We start from the raw sequence: 15,911 nt of genomic DNA on the forward strand, positions 1-15,911 counted from the left end.
GAACAAAAAAGAGGTTTAATACTGCCTTCAAGCAATGTGATCAAATACATGACCCAATTTTGGTAAAATATCATTGACACGTTAAAATAACAGTTAAAAATCTTAACAAATGTTCACTTTATGTAACAAAGAGGATAAGTGTATCTTTTAAATACTATAGCATAAAAATAGTCCATATATTTTTTAATATTTATTAACTTTATTAAATAATTAATTTAAGGCGGATATAGATGTATAAACATATAACTGAAAAATTTTAATTGAATGATTTTTATCCCGCACTTTATACACTGATGCAGAACACCTCTGATTTATAACGTTATTTCACAGTCAAAAACTTTAAGCTTCCCGGCCGTTACCATGGCGACTCGTGAAATCTGTGATCGATTGACAATGTCTTCATGTTGTTGCTGTGAGCGCTTTCGGGAGGTTGATTGAACCAACATGATCATGATATTACTTTATTATTTAACCTTTTAAAATGAAATAATCTTTAAATAAAATAGTGTAAAGTGTTATTGATAAACGTTATGTATTTATATTAAATATTGTTTATACTTTGGATTAGGTTTATTAAAACCTCCAAATATCACAGGATAAATATACACACAATTTAAAACAGTTAATGGATGTTAATAGTGAAGTATTTTCACTCCAGAGCAATTGCATGTTATTATTCTTGTCCACTAATTAGACAGTATTTCATGCATTTGGGTCAAAGATATTTGTGGCCTAATGGTTAGAGAGACAGATTTAAAACTCAAAGGTTGCAAGTTCGATTCTCAGGCTGGCATGTTTCCAAGGTATTATTATAATTGTTTTACTTAAAAATGTATTTCTGATCCTCAGCCACCTCCTACAGTTAAGTATTGAAAGGCCTTTCTCCAAATTTCAGTGAGCCTTTATGCCGTTTCCATCTCTTTTAACATTTGGAAAGCCATGGCCTTTTAGCAGACAAAGTAAAAAAACAAAAATGTATGTGCATTTGAAAGGGATATTTAAAGGCTACATGATTATTATGTAGGCCTATGACTGGGCCTAACATTTTAAACCTCTACCTCTGTCACAGTAGACCTTCATCGTCTGCTGCAAATTAATTATCATACATAGTGTTGTGTACTGAAAAGCATTAAACAGTTTTTTTTCTCCAATATTATGACCAATGTAGTTGTTTCTAGAATTAAAAGAGTCTCCATTAATATGACCACATCAGCAACTGTGTCAAATAAAGCTGATAAAATGCAAAGTCAGTTTTCAGACAATCAAATAAAGGTTTATTTTTTAAGGAACATAAAGAGACGGAAATAAGAGGTTTAATACTGCCTTCAAAATTAGCAATGTGATTAAATACATATACACCACACAATTTTGGTAAAATACCACGGGAAACAGGTTAAAATTACAGTTACAATCTGCAGTTTATTTAACAAAGATAGCTATGATGAATATATATTTTAATTATTATATTATAAAAGTCGTGCATGTATTTAAAATATTTAATTAAATAATTAATTTACAGCATTTATAGTTTTATAAACACAAATTAATTAATTTAATTTTATGATTTATACCCCCCCCACCACTTTATACACTGATGCTGATTTAAGTCTTATGTGGAAAAAAAAGATTTTTTACGTCGTTTTGCAGTCAAAAACGTTAAGCTTCCCGGCCATTTCCATGGTGACTCGTGAAATCTGTGATCCATTGACAATGTCTTCATGTTGTTTCTTTGAGTGTGCGTTAACTGGATATCTTTCGGGAGGTTGATTAAACTAACTAACTAATCAACCAAGAGTTCAGGGTTTAGCTGACGGTAAATGAACCCTGCTTTCTGGAATACACCCCTGGTCTCCGCATCTGTGCTGTGTTCCGGTTTGTACATGTCACGCTGTGAAATAGGTCTATTGACTTAATTAGCTGTTTCCCATTTCAGGGGTTGCAACCTTCTAAGGTCGAACACTTGTTCCTTAAAGCAACCAGCCTCAAAAGTCCAAGAACCGATGTGAAATGATTTCCCAATTGCGTCACATACTGCTCCTGTTGCGGTGATAGCAGCAGGACACAGCAGAGTAGAGATGTGCAGATGAAGCCTTGTGTTTTTCTTATCGTACCAAAAATGATTCAATGCCTTAAAGCCGTTAAAGACAAACCCTACCGGTGACATCTAGTGGTCAGCTGCAATTATTGCAGCCACTTTCTAATGATTCACATCTGGTCGATTCCAGTTTTAACACAAAAGCAATACTCAGCAATACCAGCTGTATCTTCAGTGTGATAGTCATCGTCCACACATGAAGGAGTTACAACATTTTGAAATGTCATTTTACTAAGAAAATGTTTAAATATGTTGCAATATGCAATTCAGTGGAAACCTCTTACGGGGTAATGATTATAAGAACATCCCTGGATTTAGATTTTCTGATTTGCATTACGAGCACATGATTGTACTTTAACCTATAACATGAAAAGATTAAAATTTAACACTGTAGTACACAAGTTATTTGGTGAGAGTACGTTAAGAAGGACTTCCTTGTGTCACAGTCTACAAATGAAGTAAGCACTTCTTCTTTACAAGTTTTTAAGAACAAAATCTGTTCAATTGTGCTTGGCTTTAAGCGGCTTCTACTCTTGCTAATGATTTCACCAGCCAATGAAAATATCCTCTAACATGGGACTGAGGATGCAGGTGTGGAGAGGTATTGTGGAGCTACTCTATAAAGGTACGGCTAAGCTTCCTTGTGGAGGAGCCAATATTTTTATGGGTCCTCCATCCTGGACAGCAGCTTGTCCTTCAAATATCTGGATAAGCAAAGCAAAAAAATATGAGATCTTTATCATTTCAGCAAGAGAAGAAAAAAAAACAGAGTATAAGTACTTTACCTCTAGACCTCTGCAATTACATTCGCGGTACAATTTGATACACGTTGTGCATCCACAAGGCTGTGCATCCATGTGGTCCCAGAGGCTGTTGCATTGGATATGAGATGGACCCTCTGCAGGTGGTAGTGGCTGGGCTGGTGCAGGTATTTCACTGGCACATTCTCTTGAGAGTCTTTCCACTGCTGCCTGAAAATTGATCATGCTACAGAAGCCCACTTCTTTGAATCGTGATCCAATAATGTTGCTAGTGTCAAAGATGTTACTTTCTCCAGGTCAGCAAATTACTCTTGAAGGTTGGTGTGGATATTGTTGAGGAAGTTACTGGCAATTGGATGTGTAATTGAAGTGGACTGTCTGGATGCAGCATCTTCACAATAGGGATGACTTTTGATCCAGAGACTCTTTTCTGTAGACATCTCCTCAGTGGCTTGGTGGAATCTTTTTCACCACAAGATTTAACATATGAGCAAAACAGTTTATGTGGCGCACATCGAGGAGTTTGGCATATGCTACCATATTTGGTGCTGCGTCTGTGACCAGACTTCTCACTTTGTCTCGGATTCCCCACTCTGCCATCAGAGTGTCTGGCATTTGCTATGTGTGCTGCAGTATGGGACTTCAGGATTTTTTTTACAACTAGCAGAATAGTTGACAGCTGGACCTCTTCTGCAATGAAGTAGCAGGTCACTGCCAGGTTACTGCCAAGTAGGCGTCCATATTTATTGAGGTCCACATATCTGCTGTTAAGCTGGCTGTAGATGCCTTTGAAACTTGTGCCACAGCCTGGTCTTCTGTGGTTAGCCTGTATTGTACATATGTTGTCTCAAATTGATCCCAAAGAGAAGACACGCGTAAAGTTCAGGCTTTATCAAGTTTAAATTCAAGTCTTATATTTTCTCTGTAATTTTTACATTGTTTTTGTGTACTTAACTTTCCTTGTGTAATTTTTATTGCTTTTAAATTATTATTCACTATAGCAAAGTATTCTATGCACCACAAAACAATGTGTCTGTGTTGTATTCATATTTTAAAAAATATTTATCAACATTGCTCTTTCGAACTGTTCTTATATAACAAAGACATCCAATTGGTTAATTTAGCAGTCCATAACCAACAATATGTAGAAATGCGTCTGCATTATGCACAGAGATGAAAAAGTGAACAAAAATGATGTAAAATTGTATTAAATCAACAAACAATAGTCAGCAACTATGAAAGCTGCAACATATAATAATAAAATAAAAAGGACATTAAACATGTGTGTAATCTCTGTAAAATTAGTGTGGGATTGTAGTTTGTATTTGTCAAAACAAACATCTTTCTGTACTGTAAGCACCCTCTCCTGATGCCAGTGTCCTGCCAAGGTACACAACCCTGTCTCACTGCTATTGCTGCTCTGGATACTCGGGCTGTTAACAATCTTCCTGGCACCAGCAGGTTGTTGTCTCCATAAACAACGCGTCTCCATTCACCTGGTAATTGATCCCCTGAAGCTGTGGTGCTGTCTGGAAAGGTTGGTGAATATATTTGCAAGTGGGAGATGCTGCAGCATCAGTGTGGGTGAGAAGGTTGTGAAGGGCCACGCATGCCTTTACAACATCCACTGTTCTTGCTGGACTGAAGTCAATGTGGCGCCCAAGAATCCTCCAGCGTGCAGCCAGGATGCCAAATGTGTTCTTGATTATTCGCTTTTTATTATTCGATTTTTGTACAGTTTGCAAGCCTCGTCCATCTTGAACGACCTGACGTAACGCTGGTAAAATTCCAACTTCTTTTCTACTTCCTGCGGATTTAAAGGACGATTTCTTTTGTGCGCCCCCTGTCGTTTCAAAGAATGTCTCAACGGCGAACGCGTAAAGTATAAACGTCTCGTCCGTTTGGGGAGTTGCGCGCGCAGTCAGCGGAGGCTCGCGAAGAGGAGCCAGACGCGTGTATAAACGGAGCTTTATAATGAATGAAGGCGCGGCAAAGATTCGAATCAGTTACCTCGCTTCAGGTGTTTGATTGTGACGTATAAAGCCTCAAACGTCATCGGTCACGTGATCACGGAGATTTGACACAAGCCTCAACACAGTTTCGAACCAGTCTATAAAACAGGCTTCGAAGCATCAGTGTCAAACGTCCCATCTCTACCGTTTCTGACTTTTTAAAACAAATACGAGAAAAAAGTTCGCATTTTGGGGCTGCATTTGAAGCAACCTTTGGCTGCCTCCAAATACCCCGACTTGCGGTCTTGGCCACTTGAGAGCGCGTGCACGCGACAGGAAGGAAGAGTGCAAGTGTGTCCAATATCTTAAAAATGCCAAAGGACAGTGCGCTTAATGGAGACTTAACCCACAACCTGCTTCGGAGCGGTATTAAGACTAAGTGTATCCCATCATGCATTATGTTCTGGATACGAATCACGAGACTTTTTGCTCGGGTCTCGCGAGATGTTGCGGAAAGCTTTCCAGTGTATCTTATACTACTACTTTTTAGGTTTAATCTTTATTTATTCTAAGTTTGGCTAACATGTGTTTTTCTTTTTCTTTTCTTTTTTGATACAAAACAAATAAAGTGCTATAAAAATAAATCTGACTTGACTATATAATTACATTTCACATACGATTTCGTTGTAAAATCGTTATATATGATCGTTAATCATATTTTATTGGTGAAAACTCCAGAGTTATGTATTTTGTAAAACTGCTTTTTATGTCATAATTAGAAACCTCACATTAATTAAGGTTATATGTTTGCACTTGCTCAGTGTCCCATTGGGTTAGAAATACTACATGCTTACTTGGGATCTTCACGCCTACTAGAACTCTAGTGTAAAAAAACAGGAAATACGTCATGAAAGTGGTCAAGTGCAAAGACCGCAAGTGGAGGTATTCGGACGCAGGCTTTGAATCGGGAAAGCCTTCAGTCACGCTGCTGTGACGCAGTCTGTTTTAAAAGCAGCCTTCAAAGAGCGCAGCCCCCCGAATTGGGACACAGCCTTTGTCAGAAACGCAATGGACTTGCGTAAGTCCTACAACAACAATAAATCCAATCAGGCAGTGTCAATAGATGCAGACACCAATGGGCCACTTCATCATCACTGCATACGTTTCAGTAAACATTACATCCCATCAGTCTAATTGCATCCTGGCAGCAGCCAATTGACTGCCAAGCTTCACAGCATCATTACAACTGATGGGACAGCATTCAGATAAAACCACTGCACGTGACTAATAAGCGAACAGGCAGAAAATGTTTTGATCTATCAGTAAGTTAAAAACCCAGCAGGGAAGAGACGAAGAAACAGGAGTTTTAAATGGTCAATGAAGTCATTACTGGATAATGAGGTCATTAAAGGACGTTAAAGCTCAATGGAAATTCGGATGCTTTTATATTAAATGAAAATACCGTGATTGGGGTTTAAGTTAATGGAATTGTTTTGCACGTTATCTTGCTTCCGAAGGGGACCATTTGCTCAAGGTCCACTGGTCTTGTAAATTGTAAAAGAAAAAAGGTGTTTTCAAGGCATGTCCTCCCTTTCTTAATCAAACCTTTTATGTTTGAAATAAAGAGTTTCTTTGAGTTATCTTGACTAATATTGTCAAATGAACATGTAGCTTTTAGTTGCATAATCAAAATAACACTTCATCTTTATAAATATTAATCTTTGGAGAATTTTTATTCAAAGTAAACAGTATAAAAAAACGAATATTGGATGCGTCATGAGTTTATCCATGGACGGTTATGTTTTGACTTCTTTTTTGTAAAATTGTACTTTTATTTTGTGCATTTTCAATTCTGACAGAGAAAACAAAAGACATCACACAGACTAAATCCTCTGTGACAAAACCGATCGAACGTATACCATCTCTCTAAACAGCCCTTTGTCATGTCAACTTAAAATGGATGAGGATTCCAAAAAAACATAAATCAGGAACTTTTTCTTCTGAAGTTCACAATGACAAGGAAAGTTATTCGTAGCAGGCTATACGGTGGATGAAAAGTAATGTGCATTTTGGGACTGATGTGTTTTTCAGTGTGGAGTTTCTCTGTAATGGATTGTGATGACAGGTGGAAGGTCAGGGAGAGAATGATTTGAGTAAATTTGCATGCAAAACAAGCAATCGCAATGGCCATTAGCGTTTAATTGAGTCCTACAGCATTGTAAATCAAGACACAAGAAATAGAGCAGCATGAGGCATGAATTTTAATACGAGCATGCAGATTTTAGATGGCAATGAGAAGCACATTGTTTTATGAAAGGTACTTGGACAGTGTCCAGTTTCTCGAATGTCTGGCTTAAAGACAAATACATTAGCTTGACAAATGGTGATATAACTGACAGGAGTCTAAGGAACCATAGATTTTCATGCATTTCAAAAATAAATTGAATGCAAAGATAATGATTTTTGGACAGAACATATTGTTGTCATCATTAAATTGTGGAATGACACTACAGCCTGCATATTCCATCATAAATAAAAAGTGCTAGTCCACAGATTTCATGCTTCCATCGTTGGCCATATGCATTAACTATTATACATGATAGTTTCATAAACAGATTAGTTCATTTCATTTTACCAGTGCTTTTGTGTGTGCTATCTTACATCAGCTGTAATTTGTTATATGCAGGCGATGCAGATTCCTTTAATTAAAACTGAAAATAAAAAAGGTACATTACATAGAAATAAAAAAATGGCCTTCATGCATTCATCATAAGACATTTTATATTAAAACCAACAAAAGAACACACATTAGTGTAGGAAAAAAGAGACCATTAATATTGCATAATTCTTTTTTTTAACCATTTCCAGTTCTTCTCAACCTTTCAATTAATCTATTTCACATTTAAATTTAGTCATTTAGCAGACGCTTTTATCCAAAGCGACTTACAGAAGAGGGAAACAATGGAAGTGATTGGAACAACATAAGGACAGCAAAAAGCATAAGTGCATTAATATAATACTGAGCTCATAGCTAAGTTTTTTTTTTTTAAGTTTTTTGAGAATTTTTTTACTTCTTAATATACAATGATTTTTTTTATTGATTAAACATCTGTGAATAGGATTGGATTAGGATACATCTTAACTACTGGCTGAGGAAGAAGCCAATGACACAATGTTCCTTCACAGCCAAAATCTCATTAATTGGTGGAGTTTAATTATATGCATCGCTTAGTCACTGTTATCTCCTTTGCAGATGTTAACCTGCAGATTCACTGCCTGCTTCTCTCTGAGGACAAGCGTTGCTAATTAAATCATTTTTTGAACACAGACTTTGCACTATTCATCATCTGTGACGCACTTCATCTTCTCTGGCTTATAAAGGTTAAGCACAGGCCAGAGTTGCTTCTAAAATAATCATTATTTATTATGAACAAATGGGTCCTTAAGCAAAAAACAAACATTAAACTGGGATGCCTTTTCAAGTCAATATAACTTATTTATATAATGTATATAATTTTAACATTTTCCCAGCTTCGAAACATGAAAATAATACATCTACTTTAACAATTAATCCAGAGCTTCACGGTTTTGATGGACTTTCTGTTTGATGGCAACATTATCCCTTTTGTTAAATAATTAACAAAGAGCCATTATTAATAAAATAAAGCATTTTTTAAATATCAAAATGTTTTTTGTTTTGGACTTCATTAAAACTGCATTAGCACATGGTTTTGATGGAAGATGAAAATCGGACTAGCTGCAGTTACACAACTGATCCGCAGGGGGGAGCTTGAATGACGGTGAAGTTTATTTGAGCTCTACAAAAATGCTGCACACGATCTACTGAATTTAAAAAAGATATGTTAGTTTACCATTCTCACTAGCCCAGATAGTCCTGCAGCTTGGACAGATAATGAAAGGTAAAATTTTGTTGATGCAATTTTGCTCTTACAGGTGTAGAATGATAAATGAATTCTTCTTTACTAAGCTAAATATGTTGAAATTAATGGTAGATTTGTTTTCTTTGAAATCATACAATAACTAAATAGCAAAATATTTTGTTAAATGTATGCTATGTTTCCAACTCAGTCATGTCATTTTTAATGTGTTTTTAGTTGTATTAACTGTATCTGTTTTATCTCTCTAATTGAGATGAATTATTATTCAAATCAAAGGTTTGGTAAAAGTGTAGACTTCATAAAATTATACGTATACATAGACTAAATCAATGAAAAGGTATTTCAAAATATAGAATCCCCATAAGTAGCGTGTAAGAGTTACTGACTGTTTCATCATGCTTTGGACCTTGTGGATGTACGATTTATGGTAGAAGAAGGTGTTGAGAAGCTTCATGCTTGATCAACTTGTGATTTTTAAACTGGAACTCAGCCACAAAGAAACAGTAATAACAACATCATTTAAAAGGTATTGGAGAACCAAACAAATTTTATACTGTATGGATCGGATGGCTTGTGAATGTGCTTATTCTTGGTCATACTCATGAGTACCGACCTAAAGTAAGATACACCCTTAGTGGAATAAAGCACTTTCTGTAGCCGTATTTATTTCTGAAGCCTTAAAATGTGATGGTGATGATGTGGTACCATTAAATAATACTTTGACATCTACAACACAACATTGTTTAAACCATAAGCATCTGTGTCAGTATTTGGAAGCTCCCGACAGTCTCAAATTCACAAAGAGCATCTCTTTACACCGAGATTATTAATCTCACAAATAGGAAATAAACCAGCGAGCAGCTTCTACGAGAGATGGACTCTGTTAACATAAGAGTGGAAAATCCCAACAGAAATGCCCAACCCATCGCATACTCCTCATGACGCCTATGTCCGACAGCTCTATCATGCAGACCAACAAAATAACACAAACTGCAATAAAACCACCATAAATCATACCAGCAAAACATGCCATGTGATCTAAATCTAATGGCCACTATCCAGATTCCTAATGAGCAATTTCAACACGTCGTGTCATGTAAACAGTGCATTGCAAATGCAAACCTGCGAGTGGTGAAAATGATTGAATGCCCCATCAAACGGCACGGTGATAATGACCATCTGAAAGGTATGAATTACACAGCACTCTCTTTGACAGCATAAATGCAAAGTGCATTCTCTTTTCGTCCAGGTAAAATGACGATGTATGGGTTGCAGAGAGAGAGCCGTGTTAAGGCAATGTTAAATCACAAGCACTATCCATGGAACCTGAGCTACAGATTGCTCTGCTTTTAGAAGCGTAAGCCAAATTTCACCTCGACTGCGAAATCCTTTCCAATGTCAGATGTCTTGGAATTATCTGAGATCAAGAAGTGGAACAGCGGTCTCACCCGAGGGCCGTCATGCTCCAGCCATCTGCACACACCCTCAAGCCACTGTCTGTGCTGTTCGCTCGCCTCGTGGAAGATCTCTCTCTCCTCTAGTTTGAAGGATTATGGGAAAAACATGCAAGATTTCAGATAAGGCCGGTGACAAGTAGAATGTGAAACCCCACAGAGAGGCGATTCATATTCATGTGGAACCATATGGCTGTCATTGAAATGGAACAAAAGTTCAATGTTCTGTCACCACTGAACACCCAATTTGACCAAGCATGATCTGCATTGAAACAGTCAGTACTATCACGATTCATATTGAAATTCTACAAGTGTCGGGTTAGAAAAACCTGCTTACAACCGGCACGGAGTAAACAAACTGTACATTCATGTCAAACTCCATTTGCATTCCAGAGCCGACAGAATCTAATATTCACATTTAGTTGGTGGTTTTAGAGTCCGCCCAATGAAACACAAGACTGAAAGCATTTTCTTTGCTGTTGACATTCTGTCAGAAAAGTAAATGTTTTTGAAGGTTTCGTTCACCCAAAAATAAAAATTCTGTCATTTGCTTTCGTAAAACGTTGACTTCAAACCTGCATTTTGCTATTCGTTCAGGGAAACACATTTGCGAGCATGCAGTGAAAACCCAGTTTTTGTGATTCAGGTTTTCGACATAAAATCATCTTCATTATGTAAAGAACATTCTGTGAAAACATAACACTGATATCTTTAATACTGAGCCATGTCAAAGATTGAAATCGTGGTAAAATTAATGGAAGAAATCAAACTTGGATGCTTGTTATTTCAATTTATGTTATTTTCAATTTATGTTCAACAATTAAGTTAATATTGAACACAGCTAAATCAAGATTTAAAAAAATATTTGTGCACTGCTGTTTTATGGCAAAATTGTGTTTTACAGACAAAATAACAGCCAGTTTAGAACAACATGGGGTGAGCAAATAACAACAGAACTAACAACTATTCCTTCTTAAATAGGATACCATCTGGGAGCTTTCGTCGCCATCATTTGCCGGAAAAACAAGCCTCAAGTTCACACGTAGCTGAGGGATAACAGAAGCTAGACATCAACATTAATGGCACTGTCAATATAGACATTTCTCTTACACAAATGCATCGATTCGCTTCATAAGACCTTTGTTAAGACCAATGAGCCGTGTCGAGCAGTTCTTTGATCAATGATTGCACTATTTGGAGATTCAAAAAGTCGATGCCCATTCACTCCCATTCTACCGCTTGGAGGTAAAATGATACGTGTTTTTATAAATCCGACTGCATTATTCTTCAAGAAGAATGTCACATTCAGTTAGAATGCTTTTATGGTGAGTAAAACAAAAGGGAAATTTTGTTTTGTCTGTGAAAAATACCTTTACTCATTATGACACAATAAGGTTTTCTCAGTATAGTTCTATGAGGCTGTTTATAGTGCTTCTTTGGAGGAAGAATTCTAAAGCAATTCAGAATAGAAACAAAAGCCATCTCGACTCTAACATGACACTTCACAGATATTGTTCAGCTGGCATACTATCACCATTCAAACCAATTTCATAGTTGACACATACGGAGTCACACATATTTTTAACATGGTTCCACTGAAGAGGATGACTAGAAAAATAGAGGATGAGGACAGACATCTTTGACACTTAGATCTGGCTCGTACTTGCTGTCAAGCAGGAACTCGTATCCAGCAGGCTGGTTGTCTATATATAAACAATGTCTTGTGATTTCTGCATCCTTGAGTTACTGATGTCACTGAGATTGTATCTGCCCATCCAGTCCTAATAAAGGTAACAACATCTTTCAAGGAGAGCTTGAGACAAAACCAAAAAAGCATTTGACACCCCAAACCAGACAGCTCTGAATCCATTAACACGTGAGATGATCTGCTAGTGTTTCATCTCAATCTGCTCTCTCACTATTGCTCAATCGAATGCACTGAAAGTTATGCACAGCAGACACTTCTCTTATAAATTACTGACACTCACCGAATGCATTGTGGTCGTCCTTTCAATATAATGAGCTGCTGTACAAAGCAAAGCCTTGTTGTCCAAACACTTTAGGGGCTCATTATAGTTCATCATTTTTATTTTTTGGGGGGCTGGGGGGAATATCTTAGACCTTGGTAGATAACATTCCTCTACTGTTGACTTATAGGAAGATCTGAGAGCAGGAATATATGCGGCGAAAGAACCCAGAACCATCCCTGCTGGGCAATCTTCATATCAAAGCACCGTGAAGTATGACTGCATGAAGACGGAATCAGGGAAAGAACATCATCAAGCAGCTCTACTGCAAACCTTACAGAGATAAAACTTAAATATTAGTCCTATAGTCTAGAAAAACCTTCAGTTGACATGGTTTTATTTCTAAATATAATGACATTCCAATACTTAGTGACATATTTTGCTTCAATGCAATGAGGCAGAACTAGAGAAATACGAAGAGTTAAAAAAAATCCAATAGAGTACCCAGAAGAAAATGTAGTTGCTAAATATGGGCAATTACATGAAAATGTCAACCTTACCATTAATAAATAAAGTTTTTACCAACGTTTTTACTTCGGTAATAGCACAGATGTTAACATTTGGTGGTTCAAATACCCATGTGAGATCTCTCTTAAAATTTGTAAAGCATTTGTTTAATTTTTAGTACATGATTTTTCAGGTAAGTGCTTTAGTCAGGTGATTTCAGGTGATTGCCATTTTCAGGATTGTCAGATCCATAACACTATATATTCCTCATAAATGGACACATGAAAATAAAAGAACTATTTCATGTTATATAAAGAGGCATCCCTTCTCCATCCATTGGGTATTAATGCTTTAGGATTGTGCATTTTATTTCACAGAAATCCTACGAATTTTGTCGTCTCCCAAAAAACGCGTCCTTTTTTGTCACATCCATAAGGCATGTTTATTTCCCTTTTTTAAAAAGAAAATTTGTTCATAGGATGGGATTTTTTAATGTATAGAATCTTTCAACAAGGGTTGAGTAAAATTTAACAGATGGTTCAATTTATATGTAACAAATTCATTCTCTTTTTTGTCATGTCAATAACGCAAAATGTCACGTCCATAACGTTGGAATTGCCATATGTAATTTAAAAAATCAATGTAAATGTGGTGTCCAGTGTCATCACTTCATATTTGCACCTTTTACACTCAAAATGACCTTTTCAAAGTCTATAAAATCATGCAAACAATTTCTCAGCAGACACTTGTGGATGTGAATAACAATCTGCCTCCCACAGACTTTCTGCTGCTGTCTGGCCCCTAGAAATTAAAAGTGCTGGACGCTTTAAGGTCTTCATTAATGAGCAATGATTGCACACTCCACCGCTCCAGAGTATCTCCTCAATTTTATAATTTCATATATTTCGTCCGAAAGGTTACAGCTGACAGTTTAACTGATGTGGCTGTCATTTGTTCCTGAATTTATATGACCTTTTACTGCATACACAGCAAAACACTGCATTTCTTTTTTGAATCAAATGAAAATGTTGTCTAAAATAATCTAAGAAATGTGTCGCAACAGATCTCTTCTAAAAAGTCCTTAAAATTCCAGTCCATACGCTAAAATCCTGCCAATTACCATTTATCTGTTTTCCTTTTGTTTGATTCTTCCCCTTCTTGTCAAATGACAGCCATTAGTTCATGATATATCTGTGCATGCACAATAATGGGGTCCGTGGTCTTTAAAAAATATAATAGGCTCGCAAATAAACAATAATCATGAACTTTACTCTGAAACTTAAACCACTACCTTGATTTCATGCAAAGTTCAATTCATTTTTAATAACTTTCAAAAGCTCCTGGCACCCAAATCTAAATCCAAACCCCGTTCTCACCAGAGCGGTCAGCCCGAGGGCCCGGCGGTGCAGATGTGCCATGACAGTGAGAGTGATGTGTGCCATCTGCATTGTCCTGCTAACATCTGCATCTCCTGCTTCTGTTTAAGAGCGTCGCACAGATGGACATCCATCCGCGAGCAGAAGAAAGGAAGGGGACAATGAGACATGCACGACGGCAGACGCTACATCTGCATGCTGCAGTGAAGAAGGAACATTAAATGTCAAAACAATTTCAAGTTTCTGTCAACACAACAATAGCGTGACACACTAAGCCAATATTGCCCCTACAATAGACTTGCTGTAATTACAAATCAGATTTCAGTGTCATAATAAAGGCAATATCTCAACGACAGAAGTATGGTTTTCTACTGAATGACAGGCATTTTGGCTTATCGAAAGGTTTTGAATGAAAATGCATGTGTGCATCCTCGCATGCAATATACAGGGAATCGTGTGGCGCATATATGCTTCTTAAAGGTTCTCAACAATGTGAAAAATATTTTGTCAAAATATGCTCCACAGATCCTAAATAAATTTTAGATGAAAGGTTGACATATAAATGACTCCCTGCACGAGCCCAAAACGAGGCAGAGCTGGTCAGACAGGCATCAAACAGACTCCTGACCCCATGGTGCGGGAGTGTAGAGATGTTAGATGAACAAACCCTTCAGCAACTCCAATGTGGAGCTCTATCTCTTCTCAACATCACAGGGATGAAACCCAATCAGAAGCCAAAACACAGTTGAAGGGAAGAGCGATGATGAAAGCCCAATGACATCACCAAATTGAGATGTGATTACATTTGACATTATTTTATGGTATAATAAGAGATTGTCTCGTAGAAATGTCTCGAATATTAAATGTTGCCTGATAAAGATCTAAAGACTTGGGCAATTGCATGCAAATGCCAACCTTCATCTCAACCATCATTTCAAACCTTTATGACTTCTTTAATCTGCAGAACAAAAAAGAAGATACTTGAAGAAGGTTGGTTACCGAACCGCACTGGCCCCTGTTCTCTTCTATTGTATGTACACAAAACCAATGCAAGTCAATGGGGGCCAGTTAACAACATTCTTCAAGATTTCTTTTTTGCGATCTGCGGAAAAGAGAAAGTCATAGAGGTTTGAAATGAAAAGAGGGTGAGTAAACATATCAGCGGTCAAGATTTGGGGTTTTTAATAACTATTTAAAGTTTTTAAAGCATCATTTTTTTAGGTAAGTGAATTGTCACATCCATAATAGTACATATTCCTAATAAATGGGCACATGAAAATTAAATTACAGTAACTATTTAATGTTCTATGTATAGCCATCCCTTCTCCACTTGTTGAGCATTATTGCTTTTGGTTGATACATTTTAATTCACAGAAATCCTACAAAGTAAAACGTGCATCCTTTTATGTCCATAACGAACAACATTTTTTCTTTTAAAATTAGAAAACTCATGCATAGCCTGATATTTTTATGATAGACTGATAAAATATAAACAGATGGTTCAATATGTTCATAATTTATATTGCAAGCTTAGACTGAAAATGTCACATCCATAACGCTGGAATTGCCTATTTGCTTAATTTTCTATCTTCTGTAAAAAATGACTGAAACATTTGTTGACAAAGTTCATAAAAGTAAACTTGAGACCCTCATTTCCATCTTCATTATTACTAGGCAAGTTGTAATGAAATAAAGTATTAAAAGGTGATTTTGAATTAGATGTAATAAGATGTGACAAGTTAATTTATCATAAGAGGATTTTTTTTTAAATCAAGAGTGCACTGGTGAGGCAAAAATGTTCAGATCGTGTTCACAAATAATTTGATTTTGTGTAGTAACCGAGCTTATCTCTGACAGGACATAATGTGAGCATATGGGCAGCGTAGGCTTCAATCTAAAA

The sequence above is a fragment of the Triplophysa dalaica genome, chromosome 14 (assembly GCF_015846415.1).
Source record: "Triplophysa dalaica isolate WHDGS20190420 chromosome 14, ASM1584641v1, whole genome shotgun sequence".
Classification (NCBI taxonomy): domain Eukaryota; kingdom Metazoa; phylum Chordata; class Actinopteri; order Cypriniformes; family Nemacheilidae; genus Triplophysa; species Triplophysa dalaica.